The sequence below is a fragment of the Phyllobates terribilis genome, unplaced genomic scaffold (genome assembly GCF_046119375.1).
Source record: "Phyllobates terribilis strain yellow unplaced genomic scaffold, ASM4611937v1 Scaffold_239__1_contigs__length_3013552, whole genome shotgun sequence".
In the NCBI taxonomy this organism is placed as follows: domain Eukaryota; kingdom Metazoa; phylum Chordata; class Amphibia; order Anura; family Dendrobatidae; genus Phyllobates; species Phyllobates terribilis.
In genome coordinates this window covers 2,556,635-2,572,304 of record NW_027362999.1, presented here as the reverse complement: position 1 = coordinate 2,572,304, position 15,670 = coordinate 2,556,635, and positions in this window count along the sequence as shown.

Genomic DNA, 15,670 nt, shown 5'->3' with positions numbered 1-15,670 from the left:
TAGGCTAAAAAGCCCTAGAGTGCGCCCCAGTGGTAAGCAATAAGGCCAAAAAGTGCACCCCGGTGGCAGGCTAAAAAAGCCTAAAATGAGTGCCCCGGTGGTAAGCAAAATGGTCAGAGTGTACCCCGGTCGCAGTTAAAAAGCCCAAGTTGGGTGCCTCGGTGGTAAGCTAAAAGGCCAAAGAGTGCACCCCGGTGGAAGTTAAAAAGCCCAAGATGGGTGCCCCGGTGGTAAGCAAAAAAGGTCACATATTGGGCCCCTCTGGTAGGCCTACGGGAAATAGAGTTCTCCGATGGCACACCAACGGTAAAGGGTGTGCCCGATGGTACTCCAATGGTAAAGGGTGTGCTTCAGTGGCATGCCAGTGGCAAAAAGTGTACTCCGGTGGCATGCTAATGGTGAAAGGTGTGCTCTGTTGGCACCCCAACTGTAAAGAGTGTGTTCCAGTGGCACCCCAGCAGCCAATGCTGTACTTCGGTGGCAGACCATCGGGAAATGGTGTGATATGTAAGGCTCATCATAACAAAAGGGAGGGCTATGTGGGACCCATTATTTTATATGGAAAGCAAGGTGGGGCCCATTATATTAATTAGGGGCTTATGTGGGGCTCTTTATATTAAATAAAAACATATGTGGGTCCCATTAAATAAAATGGAAGGCTATGTGGACCCCATTAAATTAAATGGAAGGCTATGTGGACCCCATTAAATTAAATGGAAGGCTATGTGGGGCCCATTATATTAAATGGAAGCCTATATGGGGCCCAATAAATTAAATGAAAAGCTACAGTATGTACAGCAATAATAAAAATGGTAATAATACAGGGTGGGCTATTTATATGGATACACCTAAATTAAATGGGAATGGTTGGTGATGTCAACTTCCTGTTTATGGCACATTAGTATATGGGAGGGGGAAACTTTTCCAGATGGGTGGTGACTATGGCGGCCATTTTGAAGTCGGCCATTTTGGATCTAACTTTATTTTTTTCAATGGTAAGAGGGTGATGTGACACATCAAACTCATTGAGAATTTCATAACAAAATACAATGGTGTGCTTGGTTTTAACATAACTTTATTCTTTCATGAATTTTTTACAAGTTTATGACCACTTATAAAATGTGTTTAAAGTGCTGCCCATTGTGTTGGATTGTCAATGCAACCCTCTTCTCCCACTCTTGACACACTGATAGCAACACCGCAGAAGAAATGCTAGCACAGACTTTCAGTATCCGTTGTTTCAGATGCTGAAAGGTTATATGGGGCCTATTAAAATAAATGGAAGACTATGCAGGACCTCTTGTAATAACTAGAAGGCAATTTGTGGCCCATTATATTAAACTAGATGGTGGCCCGATTCTAACTCATCGGGTATTCTAGAATATGTATGCGGCCGGCCGCGACCAATCAGCGAACCGTGTTAGTGAGGACCGGAGAGCATGTTTAAATTTGGCGCCAAAACCGTTGATTGGTCACGGCTGGCGGCCGCGACCAATCAGCGAATCGTATTAGTGAGAACCGGGGAGCGGGTACTTCCACTGTGAGCAGCCGGGAGATGACCGGCTGCTCGCAGCAGAAGTATCCCAACCGGCGGCACCGCTCCCCGGTTTTCCCTTCACACTTGCCGTCGGGAGATCAGCGGCCCTAGCCGCTGATCTAGCGACGGTAGCCGCATGGAGGTCAGCGGCGCCGCAGGTCGGGGTACTTCTGCTGCGAGCAGCAGGGAGATGACCGGCTGCATCGCCACTGACCTCTGTGCAGAGCGGTGTTTAAATTTGGAGCCAATATCGCTGATTGGTCGTGGCCGCCGAATCGTATTAGTGAGGACAGGGGAGCGGCGCTGCCTGTGCGGGTACTTCCACTCCGAGCAGCCGGGAAATGACCGGCTGCTCGCAGCAGAAGTATCCCGACCGGTGGCGCCGCTCCCCGGTCCTCCCTTCACACTTTCCGTCGGAAGATCAGCGGCCCTAACCGCTGATCTCCCGACGGTAGCCGCATGGAGGTCAGCGGCGCCGCTGGTCGGGGTACTTCTGCTGCGAGCAACCGGGAGTTGACCGGCTAGCGCCGGTCATCTCCCGGCTACATCGCCGCTGACCTCCGTGCGGCAGATGAGCTGCTAATGGCCGCCATCTTTTTCTGAAATCCCACGTTGCTGATTGACCACGGTCGGACCAATCAGCGACGCAGGACTTCCTGGACAGAAGGACAGACAGACAGACATGATAAGACGATTATATATATTAAATGTAAGGTTATGTAGTGCCCAATATATTCAATGAAAAACTATATGGGCCCATTATATAAAACAAAAAGCTAAGTGTGGCCCATTTTATTAAATGGATGATGGCGTGCTCCGTTGGCAAGCCAGCGGGAAAGTGGCGTGCTTCCGGTGGCAAGCCAGCGGGACAGTGGCGTGCTCCGGTGGCAAGCCAGCGGGAAAGTGGCGTGCTCCGGTGGCAAGCCAGTGGGAAAGTGGCGTGCTCCGGTGGCAAGCCAGCGGGAAAGTGGCGTGCTGCGGTGGCAAGCCAGCGGGAAAGTGGCGTGCTCCGGTGGCAAGCCAGCGGGAAAGTGGCCTGCTCCGGTGGCAAGCCAGCGGGAAAGTGGCGTGCTCCGGTGGCAATCCAGCGGGAAAGTGGCGTGCTCCGGTGGCAAGCCAGCGGGACAGTGGCGTGCTCCGGTGGCAAGCCTGCGGGAAAGTGGCGTGCTCCGGTGGCAAGCCAACGGGAAAGTGGCGTGCTCCGGTGGCAAGCCAACGGGAAAGTGGCGTGCTCCGGTGGCAAGCCAACGGGAAAGTGGCGTGCTCCGGTGGCAAGCCAACGGGAAAGTGGCGTGCTCCGGTGGCAAGCCAACGGGAAAGTGGCGTGCTCCGGTGGCAAGCCAACGGGACTGTGGCGTGCTCCGGTGGCAAGCCAACGGGAAAGTGGCGTGCTCCGGTGGCAAGCCAACGGGAAAGTGGCGTGCTCCGGTGGCAAGCCAACGGGAAAGTGGCGTGCTCCGGTGGCAAGCCAACGGGAAAGTGGTGTGCTCCGGTGGCAAGCCAACGGGAAAGTGGCGTGCTCCGGTGGCAAGCCAACGGGAAAGTGGCGTGCTCCGGTGGCAAGCCAACGGGACTGTGGCGTGCTCCGGTAGCAAGCTAACGGGACTGTGGCGTGCTCCGGTGGCAAGCCAACGGGAAAGTGGCGTGCTCCGGTGGCAAGCCAACGGGAAAGTGGCGTGCTCCGGTGGCAAGCCAACGGGAAAGTGGCGTGCTCCGGTGGCAAGCCAACGGGAAAGTGGCGTGCTCCGGTGGCAAGCCAACGGGAAAGTGGCGTGCTCCGGTGGCAAGCCAACGGGAAAGTGGCGTGCTCCGGTGGCAAGCCAACGGGAAAGTGGCGTGCTCCGGTGGCAAGCCAACGGGAAAGTGGCGTGCTCCGGTGGCAAGCCAACGGTAAAGTGGCGTGCTCCGGTGGCAAGCCAACGGGACTGTGGCGTGCTCCGGTGGCAAGCCAACGGGAAAGTGGCGTGCTCCGGTGGCAAGCCAACGGGAAAGTGGCGTGCTCCGGTGGCAAGCCAACGGGAAAGTGGCGTGCTCCGGTGGCAAGCCAACGGGAAAGTGGCGTGCTCCGGTGGCAAGCCAACGGGAAAGTGGCGTGCTCCGGTGGCAAGCCAACGGGAAAGTGGCGTGCTCCGGTGGCAAGCCAACGGGAAAGTGGCTGCTCCGGTGGCAAGCCAACGGGAAAGTGGCGTGCTCCGGTGGCAAGCCAACGGGACTGTGGCGTGCTCCGGTGGCAAGCCAACGGGAAAGTGGCGTGCTCCGGTGGCAAGCCAACGGGAAAGTGGCGTGCTCCGGTGGCAAGCCAACGGGAAAGTGGCGTGCTCCGGTGGCAAGCCAACGGGAAAGTGGCGTGCTCCGGTGGCAAGCCAACGGGAAAGTGGCGTGCTCCGGTGGCAAGCCAACGGGAAAGTGGCGTGCTCCGGTGGCAAGCCAACGGGAAAGTGGCGTGCTCCGGTGGCAAGCCAACGGGAAAGTGGCGTGCTCCGGTGGCAAGCCAACAGGACTGTGGCGTGCTCCGGTGGCAAGCCAACGGGAAAGTGGCGTGCTCCGGTGGCAAGCCAACGGGAAAGTGGCGTGCTCCGGTGGCAAGCCAACGGGAAAGTGGCGTGCTCCAGTGGCAAGCCAACGGGAAAGTGGCGTGCTCCGGTGGCAAGCCAACGGGAAAGTGGCGTGCTCCGGTGGCAAGCCAACGGGAAAGTGGCGTGCTCCGGTGGCAAGCCAACGGGACTGTGGCGTGCTCCGGTGGCAAGCCAACGGGAAAGTGGCGTGCTCCGGTGGCAAGCCAACGGGAAAGTGGCGTGCTCCGGTGGCAAGCCAACGGGAAAGTGGCGTGCTCCGGTGGCAAGCCAACGGGAAAGTGGCGTGCTCCGGTGGCAAGCCAACGGGACTGTGGCGTGCTCCGGTGGCAAGCCAACGGGAAAGTGGCGTGCTCCGGTGGCAAGCCAACGGGAAAGTGGCGTGCTCCGGTGGCAAGCCAACGGGAAAGTGGCGTGCTCCGGTGGCAAGCCAACGGGAAAGTGGCGTGCTCCGGTGGCAAGCCAACGGGAAAGTGGCGTGCTCCGGTGGCAAGCCAACGGGACTGTGGAGTGCTCCGGTGGCAAGCCAACGGAAAAGTGGCGTGCTCCGGTGGCAAGCCAACGGAAAAGTGGCGTGCTCCGGTGGCAAGCCAACGGGAAAGTGGCGTGCTCCGGTGGCAAGCCAACGGGAAAGTGGCGTGCTCCGGTGGCAAGCCAACGGGACTGTGGCGTGCTCCGGTGGCAAGCCAACGGGAAAGTGGCGTGCTCCGGTGGCAAGCCAACGGGAAAGTGGCGTGCTCCGGTGGCAAGCCAACGGGAAAGTGGCGTGCTCCGGTGGCAAGCCAACGGGAAAGTGGCGTGCTCCGGTGGCAAGCCAACGGGAAAGTTGCGTGCTCCGGTGGCAAGCCAACGGGAAAGTGGCGTGCTCCGGTGGCAAGCCAACGGGAAAGTGGCGTGCTCCGGTGGCAAGCCAACGGGAAAGTGGCGTGCTCCGGTGGCAAGCCAATGGGAAAGTGGCGTGCTCCGGTGGCAAGCCAACGGGACTGTGGCGTGCTCCGGTGGCAAGCCAACGGGAAAGTGGCGTGCTCCGGTGGCAAGCCAACGGGAAAGTGGCGTGCTCCGGTGGCAAGCCAACGGGAAAGTGGCGTGCTCCGGTGGCAAGCCAACGGGAAAGTGGCGTGCTCCGGTGGCAAGCCAACGGGAAAGTGGCGTGCTCCGGTGGCAAGCCAACGGGAAAGTGGCGTGCTCCGGTGGCAAGCCAACGGGAAAGTGGCGTGCTCCGGTGGCAAGCCAACGGGAAAGTGGCGTGCTCCGGTGGCAAGCCAACGGGACTGTGGCGTGCTCCGGTGGCAAGCCAACGGGAAAGTGGCGTGCTCCGGTGGCAAGCCAACGGGAAAGTGGCGTGCTCCGGTGGCAAGCCAACGGGAAAGTGGCGTGCTCCGGTGGCAAGCCAACGGGAAAGTGGCGTGCTCCGGTGGCAAGCCAACGGGAAAGTGGCGTGCTCCGGTGGCAAGCCAACGGGAAAGTGGCGTGCTCCGGTGGCAAGCCAACGGGACTGTGGCGTGCTCCGGTGGCAAGCCAACGGGTAAGTGGCGTGCTCCGGTGGCAAGCCAACGGGAAAGTGGCGTGCTCCGGTGGCAAGCCAACGGGAAAGTGGCGTGCTCCGGTGGCAAGCCAACGGGAAAGTGGCGTGCTCCGGTGGCAAGCCAACGGGAAAGTGGCGTGCTCCGGTGGCAAGCCAACGGGAAAGTGGCGTGCTCCGGTGGCAAGCCAACGGGAAAGTGGCGTGCTCCGGTGGCAAGCCAACGGGAAAGTGGCATGCTCCGGTGGCAAGCCAACGGGAAAGTGGCGTGCTCCGGTGGCAAGCCAACGGGAAAGTGGCGTGCTCCGGTGGCAAGCCAACGGGAAAGTGGCGTGCTCCGGTGGCAAGCCAACGGGACTGTGGCGTGCTCCGGTGGCAAGCCAACGGGAAAGTGGCGTGCTCCGGTGGCAAGCCAACGGGAAAGTGGCGTGCTCCGGTGGCAAGCCAACGGGAAAGTGGCGTGCTCCGGTGGCAAGCCAACGGGAAAGTGGCGTGCTCCGGTGGCAAGCCAACGGGAAAGTGGCGTGCTCCGGTGGCAAGCCAACGGGAAAGTGGCGTGCTCCGGTGGCAAGCCAACGGGACTGTGGCGTGCTCCGGTGGCAAGCCAACGGGAAAGTGGCGTGCTCCGGTGGCAAGCCAACGGGAAAGTGGCGTGCTCCGGTGGCAAGCCAACGGGAAAGTGGCGTGCTCCGGTGGCAAGCCAACGGGAAAGTGGCGTGCTCCGGTGGCAAGCCAACGGGAAAGTGGCGTGCTCCGGTGGCAAGCCAACGGGAAAGTGGCGTGCTCCGGTGGCAAGCCAACGGGACTGTGGCGTGCTCCGGTGGCAAGCCAACGGGAAAGTGGCGTGCTCCGGTGGCAAGCCAACGGGAAAGTGGCGTGCTCCGGTGGCAAGCCAACGGGAAAGTGGCGTGCTCCGGTGGCAAGCCAACGGGAAAGTGGCGTGCTCCGGTGGCAAGCCAACGGGAAAGTGGCGTGCTCCGGTGGCAAGCCAACGGGAAAGTGGCGTGCTCCGGTGGCAAGCCAACGGGAAAGTGGCGTGCTCCGGTGGCAAGCCAACGGGAAAGTGGCGTGCTCCGGTGGCAAGCCAACGGGAAAGTGGCGTGCTCCGGTGGCAAGCCAACGGGACTGTGGCGTGCTCCGGTGGCAAGCCAACGGGAAAGTGGCGTGCTCCGGTGGCAAGCCAACGGGAAAGTGGCGTGCTCCGGTGGCAAGCCAACGGGAAAGTGGCGTGCTCCGGTGGCAAGCCAACGGGACTGTGGCGTGCTCCGGTGGCAAGCCAACGGGAAAGTGGCATGCTCCGGTGGCAAGCCAGCGGGAAAGTGGCGTGCTCCGGTGGCAAGCCAACGGGAAAGTGGCGTGCTCCGGTGGCAAGCCAACGGGAAAGTGGCGTGCTCCGGTGGCAAGCCAACGGGAAAGTGGCGTGCTCCAGTGGCAAGCCAACGGGACTGTGGAGTGCTCCGGTGGCAAGCCAACGGGAAAGTGGCGTGCTCCGGTGGCAAGCCAACGGGAAAGTGGCGTGCTCCGGTGGCAAGCCAATGGGAAAGTGGCGTGCTCCGGTGGCAAGCCAACGGGACAGTGGCGTGCTCCGGTGGCAAGCCAACGGGACAGTGGAGTGCTCCGGTGGGAAGCCAACGGGACAGTGGCGTGCTCCGGTGGCAAGCCAACGGGACAGTGGCGTGCTCCGGTGGCAAGCCAACGGGACAGTGGCGTGCTCCGGTGGCAAGCCAACGGGACAGTGGCGTGCTCCGGTGGCAAGCCAACGGGACAGTGGCGTGCTCCGGTGGCAAGCCAACGGGAAACTGGCGTGCTCCGGTGGCAAGCCAACGGGACTGTGGCGTGCTCCGGTGGCAAGCCAACGGGACTGTGGCGTGCTCCGGTGGCAAGCCAATGGGACTGTGGCGTGCTCCGGTGGCAAGCCAACGGGAATGTGGCGTGCTCCGGTGGCAAGCCAACGGGAAAGTGGCGTGCTCCGGTGGCAAGCCAACGGGAAAGTGGCGTGCTCCGGTGGCAAGCCAACGGGAAAGTGGCGTGCTCCGGTGGCAAGCCAACGGGAAAGTGGCGTGCTCCGGTGGCAAGCCAACGGGAAAGTGGCGTGCTCCGGTGGCAAGCCAACGGGAAAGTGGCGTGCTCCGGTGGCAAGCCAACGGGAAAGTGGCGTGCTCCGGTGGCAAGTCAACGGGACTGTGGGGTGCTCCGGTGGCAAGCCATAGGGACTGTGGCGTGCTCCGGTGGCAAGCCAACGGGACTGTGGCGTGCTCCGGTGGCAAGCCAACGGGACTGAGGCGTGCTCCGGTGGCAAGCCAATGGGAAAGTGGCGTGCTTCGGTGGCAAGCCAACGGGAAAGTGGCGTGCTCCGGTGGCAAGCCAACGGGAAAGTGGCGTGCTCCGGTGGCAAGCCAACGGGAAAGTGGCGTGCTCCGGTGGCAAGCCAACGGGAAAGTGGCGTGCTCCGGTGGCAAGCCAACGGGAAAGTGGCGTGCTCCGGTGGCAAGCCAACGGGACTGTGGCGTGCTCCGGTGGCAAGCCAACGGGACGGTGGCGTGCTCCGGTGGCAAGCCAACGGGAATGTGGCGTGCTCCGGTGGCAAGCCAACGGGAAAGTGGCGTGCTCCGGTGGCAAGCCAACGGGAAAGTGGCGTGCTCCGGTGGCAAGCCAACGGGAAAGTGGCGTGCTCCGGTGGCAAGCCAACGGGAAAGTGGCGTGCTCCGGTGGCAAGCCAACGGGAAAGTGGCGTGCTCCGCTGGCAAGCCAACGGGAAAGTGGCGTGCTCCGGTGGCAAGCCAACGGGACTGTGGCGTGCTCCGGTGGCAAGCCAACGGGACTGTGGCGTGCTCCGGTGGCAAGCCAACGGGACTGTGGCGTGCTCCGGTGGCAAGCCAACGGGACTGAGGCGTGCTCCGGTGGCAAGCCAAAGGGAAAGTGGCGTGCTCCGGTGGCAAGCCAACGGGAAAGTGGCGTGCTCCGGTGGCAAGCCAACGGGAAAGTGGCGTGCTCCGGTGGCAAGCCAACGGGAAAGTGGCGTGCTCCGGTGGCAAGCCAACGGGAAAGTGGCGTGCTCCGATGGCAAGCCAACGGGAAAGTGGCGTGCTCCGGTGGCAAGCCAACGGAAAAGTGGCGTGCTCCGGTGGCAAGCCAACGGGAAAGTGGCGTGCTCCGGTGGCAAGCCAACGGGAAAGTGGCGTGCTCTGGTGGCAAGCCAACGGGAAAGTGGCGTGCTCCGGTGGCAAGCCAACGGAAAAGTGGAGTGCTCCGGTGGCAAGCCAACGGGAAAGTGCCGTGCTCCGGTGGCAAGCCAACGGGAAAGTGCCGTGCTCCGGTGGCAAGCCAACGGGAAAGTGGCATGCTCCGGTGGCAAGCCAACGGGAAAGTGGCGTGCTCCGGTGGCAAGCCAACGGGAAAGTGGCGTGCTCCGGTGGCAAGCCAACGTGAAAGTGGCGTGCTCCGGTGGCAAGCCAACGGGAAAGTGGCGTGCTCCGGTGGCAAGCCAACGGGAAAGTGGCGTGCTCCGGTGGCAAGCCAACGGGAAAGTGGCGTGCTCCGGTGGCAAGCCAACGGGAAAGTGACGTGCTTCGGTGGCAAGCCAACGGGAAAGTGGCGTGCTCCGGTGGCAAGCCAACGGGAAAGTGGCATGCTTCGGTGGCAAGCCAACGGGAAAGTGGCATGCTCCGGTGGCAAGCCAACGGGACTGTGGCGTGCTTCGGTGGCAAGCCAGCGGGAAAGTGGCGTGCTCCGGAGGCAAGCCAACGGGAAAGTGGCGTGCTCTGGTGGCAAGCCAACGGGAAAGTGGCGTGCTCCGGTGGCAAGCCAACGGGAAAGTGGCGTGCTGCGGTGGCAAGCCAATGGGAAAGTGGCGTGCTCCGGTGGCAAGCCAACGGGAAAGTGGCGTGCTGCGGTGGCAAGCCAACGGGAAAGTGGCGTGCTCCGGTGACAAGCCAACGGGAAAAGGTGTGCTCCGGTGGCAAGCCAACGGGAAAGTGGCGTGCTCCGGTGGCAAGCCAACGGGAAAAGGTGTGCTCCGGTGGCATGCTAATGGTAAAGGTGTGCTCCAGTGGCATTCTAACGGTAAAGGTGTGCTGCGGTCATATGCTAATGGTAAAGGTGTGCTCCGGTGGCATGCTAACGGGAATAGGCGTGCTCCGATGGCATGCTAACGGGAATAGGTGTGCCCGGTGGCATACTAACGGGAAAAGGTGTGCTACGGTGGCATGCTAGCGGGAAATGGCGTGCTTCGGTGGCATGATAACGAGAAAAGGGGTACTCCATTGGCACCACAATGGTCAAGGGACTTGGAAATGTCACATGTGAAGTCATACTTGCATAGTGTCTGTTGTTGCAGGGATCAAAAGAGCGACCCGGTGGAACAAGATGTGGACACTGTGCGGCAGATGGTGGTTTAAGGACAGCAAACAGCAAAATAAGACCAACCAACAGCAAGAAAACAATCCAAGAATTACCGCAGCAGACAAGTAAGTGATTGTGATTCTTTTAAACGGTGATGTATGATCAGATGAAGTGGAATGCAGTAAGTTTGGAAATATGATTAACATGTTAATAAAGTGTCTGAAATGTATGAGCGAGAAAGAGAAAAAGGTGGATTGTTACAGGGGGACAGCTGAGAGTAGGGAGTTGCAGAGAAAGTCCTTGTGACAGGTTTAGGATGTATACGGCTGTTTATTGCCTCCTCCACATACAAAGGCAGGAGATGAGACTATCAAACTATTGAACTTGGAGTTGTCAGTAATGTTGGAGGTGAAATTAATAAAGCAAGTAAAATGGGAAAGAAAAAAAGGGGTTGTATGTTTGCCTGGTCAGAGGGATGTTTGCCTGGTCATGGGGATGCTTGTCTGGTCAGGGGGATGTTTGCCTGGTCAGGGGGATGTTTGCCTGGTCAGGGGGATGTTTGTCTGGTCAGGGGGATGTTTGCCTGGTCAGGGGGATGTTTGTCTGGTCAGGGGGATGTTTGTCTGGTCAGGGGGATGTTTGTCTGGTCAGAGGGATGTTTGCTTCACGTTGGGGAAGAGGGAAAGGACTGAATGATCCGGCACCTGTCCTATCCACAGGATGGTCAGCTAGTGCCGCCATTGGGAAAGAGCTGACCTAGTGTCACTATCAATCATCAGAGTCTGCAGTACAACTGATTAGGGGTCCAGCAGGGGGGCGCTGATGACACAGGTGGACCTTGGGGCGGTTTTCCGGTTGCAGACGCTGCACCTAGAGGGTTTTCTTCATGTAATTATCCTCCTCACATTGCAGACTTGTGAACTTTATACATTTTCTTCATTTGCTTATTTTCTTCCTTCTCTCCCAAACACGTTGCTGAAGTGCTGTCTCACCCCCACTGCCCCCATCCAGAAGCTTCTTGTGGCTGCTGTTCAGTGAGATTTGTCCTCTATATACCAGCAGTCTGTGTATGGGCCTGTCTCTGTCTGATCCTCTCTGCTCTCCACCCCTGCACTCAGACATGGGAAACCCTGTACTCGGATTACTTCACATCTTGGTGAACAACTGCTGAAAGGACCCTATAAAGGAGCCTGTACCAGGCAGGTGACAGCGGTGCAGCATTGTGCTTGTGAGGGCAATCGGGCGGTGGAGTCAGAAATTGGGGAATACTTGGGTGCTCTCTGGACGGACAATATTAGTGCTGCAGTAATTTCCCACAAGTTTTTGCACAGAGCGGCCACTAATATAGAATAAAGTAAAACAATTGTGCCCTGTAAATAATGGCTGTGCTTTGCTACAAATGCTTCATGTTTGCAGGAGGTTTTTTTTTCTTTAATAAATTTTATTTAGTTTATAATTGATTTTTTCTCTTTCTGCTAGATATCAGGACATGATAGAGGCCGTACGGGACTGGTATAAGAAGTTCTTGGCTGAGAAGGAAAGAAGCTTCATTCCTCCATAAGCTGCAGTTCTTTGTGTCCAGTCGGGAGCTCTATTAGTAAGTAGATTTTATCACCGGCGCAGACATTTCCGGGAAGGTTCCAATTGGCCGAATACAAAATGTTCATTAAACTCTTCATTTGAAATAAACGTCTGGTTATCATCCACAATACTTAATACCGGTCACTTGTCACAAATTTGTATATTTTTTACCTGTTATAAAATGCTGCTGATCCCTTGAATCTTTTCTTTTTTTTTGTCATTTTAGTCCCAGGTCTTTTCACATCACTCGTTTTGCAGGTTCTTTAATGCTACAGCACTTATGTTATTGGGGTCATTTTTGTGCAGTTTGCAGTTACATGATTTTTTATACATGTTTTTTTTAGCTTTGTCTTGTTATTACATCACATTCATCTTTTTCCTCTCTTGCTTTCCTGGACTGAAGGAAACATATCTCCAAGTCATTCTGAGCTGCCGGCAGGAGAGATGGACCCTCAGGAGCCTCCTAGTCTTCAGAATCCACATGAAGGAGAAGTCCAAGAACAAGAAAGGCCTCTGACAGCAGAGCAACCTGTCCACCAAAAAGTCCCAGAAGAAGAAGCGATGGTCCCGCAGCTCATCGGTGTTTTTCCTAAATGTGGTTTATACTTTTACTGATTGTAATTTTCTTGGTCGATACCAGATAACGTTTTGGATGACAACTGTCTGTACTTGTGATTTATTTTACATTTCTCCTTTTTTCTTCTTGCTTCCCCTCCAGTGAGATCTGGCTTAGGTGATAAAAGCCTTTCTCTATCCGGCATTTTTTCAGCAGGCTGGAGAAAGACTTTCTGGATGATAACTTGCCTTAGTCTCAGATGCCCATACACTAGTTAGCTTTAGACCGGACGCTTGTCCACACAACACATCCCGACTCCCCCATATACATGAATGTGGTTATATGTGTGGGGGAGATGGCCCCATACACAGCACATGGTTGGCTGCTCCAGCAAAAATCCTTGGGTTTGACCTACCTTCCTGTAATATATATGGGGGGCCATTAGTTGGATGTTTGCAAGACCCCTCTTTGTCCGACAGCTTCCCTACCCCACACATAGCAAGCAGTGTACATACAAGCTCCCTTCCCGCACATACAGTATATATAGCATATAAAGAAAAAACCTAGAAGTCTGAACTGAAACATAAATTGATGTGCATGCAAAATGTAAATGCATGTTCACACAAGGCCACTAGACAAAGAAAAACCAAAGACAAGCAAAATACACAAGTAACCGGAAGTGAATGGGTAAATCGCAAAGTGCAAAAATAATAAATAATGAAGGGTATTTAGTTAACATAATTTTGATAAAAATAATGCAAAAGCTATCCCGCCACATCACGGCAACCCTTATGGGACAGTCCTAACTCTAATATTAAAACCTTACCATTTGTCAAGTGACGTACATATGGATAAGGGCAGAGAGACTGACCCCCTAGTAGAAGCATAGACCTGAGGCAGAATAAACATTTCAGCTCAGACAAAGGGTGGCCACACCCTAATATGCACTAAAGCACACTGAACTACAAAGAAAAAAACCTAGAAGTCTGAACTGAAACATAAATTGCAGGCAAAATGTAAATGCATGTTCACATAAGGCCACTAGACAAAGAAAAACCAAAGGCAAGCAAAATACCCAAGTAACCGGAAGTAAATGGGTAAATCGCAAAGTGCAAAAATAATAAATAATGAAGGGTATTTAGTAGTGAAGAGCGAGCACTAAAATGCTCGGGTGCTCGAAGTTCAGGCCGAGCTCGCCATGATACTCGGGTGCTCGACCTGAGCCACGAGCCCAATGTTAGTCTATGGGAGACCCGAGCATTTTCGCGGCTGCATCCCCGGCTGTCTTTTAAAAGCCTAACAAGTGCCCAAAACGATAGTGACAGTGCTCAAATGACATGGGGACAGCATGGGGATCGCCCCAGGAAGCATTTCTGACCCCCAGGTCACTGCTGTCAACAATGTGGTCAGAGGTATTAAACCACTTTTAAGGGCTCACAATAAAACGTTCAAAAACTAAACTGAAACTGCTTTCCTGTGAAATATGTTAAGGAAGTTCCTTTCCAGGGTAAAGACTTGTGCATAAGGTAAAATAAATAACCAAAAAAAAAAATACTCCTCCACACCTTGGGCTATGTTCACAAGTAGCATTTTTAATGTGTTTTTGCACTTTTGTATTGCTTCAACCGTGACAAATGCATTCAACGGGAAATGTAATTTTAACATTTACAGCCTTATCTGGCCATGTGCTGTGTGACACATGCATACAGTGCTGAAAAGACATGGGGACAGCATGGGAAAGACCCCTGGAAGCATCTCTGACTCCCCGGTCACTGCCTAAAAGTGTGCCCATCAGAAGTCATCCTTGCCGCATCAGAAGATGCAGACTTGCAACTATCCCCGTGCAAGTTCTTGTCCCAGGGCAGGGTTCAATTGTACCTCCCCCATTCCTTGCAATGCAAGCGCAAATATGCAGCCAACCACCCACCCACCCCCAGGCTGCAATACCATACTGCTTGCTTGCACTTGAACTTGGGCCTTTTAGGCATGTGGAGGCGGAATCTGGCCACCATGTCATGGCAGCGTTGGCGGCCTGGTATCCATACTCAGTCCCCAGCCGCCCGGCGGCGGGGTGTCCACACTCGGTCCCCAACCGCCAGGTGGCGGCCGTGTGTCCATACTCAGTCCCCAGCCGCCCGGGGGCAGCCGGGTGTCCATAAACGGTCCCCAGCCACCCCTATTTCTCCTTGGAACAACCCCTCACACACTTTTCTTAGCCCGGCCTGCTTTAGGGCAGCATTGGACGAGCCCACCAGAGAACCAGACTCCTCCGGTGGGCCCTGGCTTCTCCATCAGGGGAGTTGAGAGTGACAAGGTGAGGACCATGATGATGATGATACAAGTTAGCATCTGCTTTGTTTTCTTGGAATGCAAGCGTAAGTGTGCAGCCTGCCACCCACCCACCGCCAGGCTGCATTACCATACTGCTTGCTTGCTTGCACTTGAAATTGGGCCTTTTTAGGCACGTGGAGGCGGAATCTGACCACCGAGTCATGGCTGCATTGGCGGCCTGGAATCCATACTCAGTCCCCAGCCGACCGGCTGCCAGGTGTTCACACTCGGTCCCCAGCCGCCAGGGGGCGGCCGGGTGTTCACACACGGTCCCCAGCCCCCTGGGGGCAGCCGGGTGTCCATAAACGGTCCCCAGGGGCCCCTATTTCTCCTTGGAACATCCCCCCACACACTTTTCTTAGCCTGGCCTGCTTTAGGGCAGCATTGGACGAGCCCACCAGAGAACCAGACTCCTCCAGTGGGCCCTGGCTTCTCCCTCAGGGGAGTTGAGAGTGCCAAGGTGAGGACCATGATGATGATGATACAAGTTAGCATCTGCTTTGTTTTCTTGGAATGCAAGCGCATGTATGTAGTAGCGGCTAGGCCTGAGGTGGTCAGCGTTTTGGCGCATATCCTACCTCCTCCGAGGATTGCTGGATGTTTTCCTGCTACTAACCCAGTTCTATGACTCCCATTAAAACAAAGCTTCAGGTGATGAATGATGGATGAGGTGGTGGCAAAGGAGAAAGAGCAGGAGGAACAGGGACCATTCACATCAATATCAGGCCAGTCAACCACATATGTCTTGTAGGATATGTTTCTGTAACAAAAGGAGCGGTTTGGCTACACAGTTATAGGGCATACAGTGAGTGCAATGCCTACGAAAAATTTTGAGGCACTCGAATGTACCTTGGAAATGACATGGAGGTCAGAAGGCCTTAACTAAACCGTTTTTTTCTATTTATATCAACTGGGTCTCCTGTACACTGTTGGCCTAAACAGTGAATGGAAGGCTTTCCAAAAATTATGAGGAACTGCAATGCCCCTTGAAACAGACGTGGATTACAGCGTACTAAAAACCTTCTACCCACTATTGGGGAGTGGGTCTCCCTTAGTTTTCGCCTTTGCATTGAAAAACCAGGGGAGGAGTCCTGAGGAGATAATTTGCATATTTCCACTGCATTTTGGGGTAAGTGAAGAGTCTCCGCGAGCTCAAAGAACACTGGATTTTGGCTGTTGGAGCTGAAAAGAGGACATCGGTAAACCAGGGGAGGAGTCCTGAGGAGATA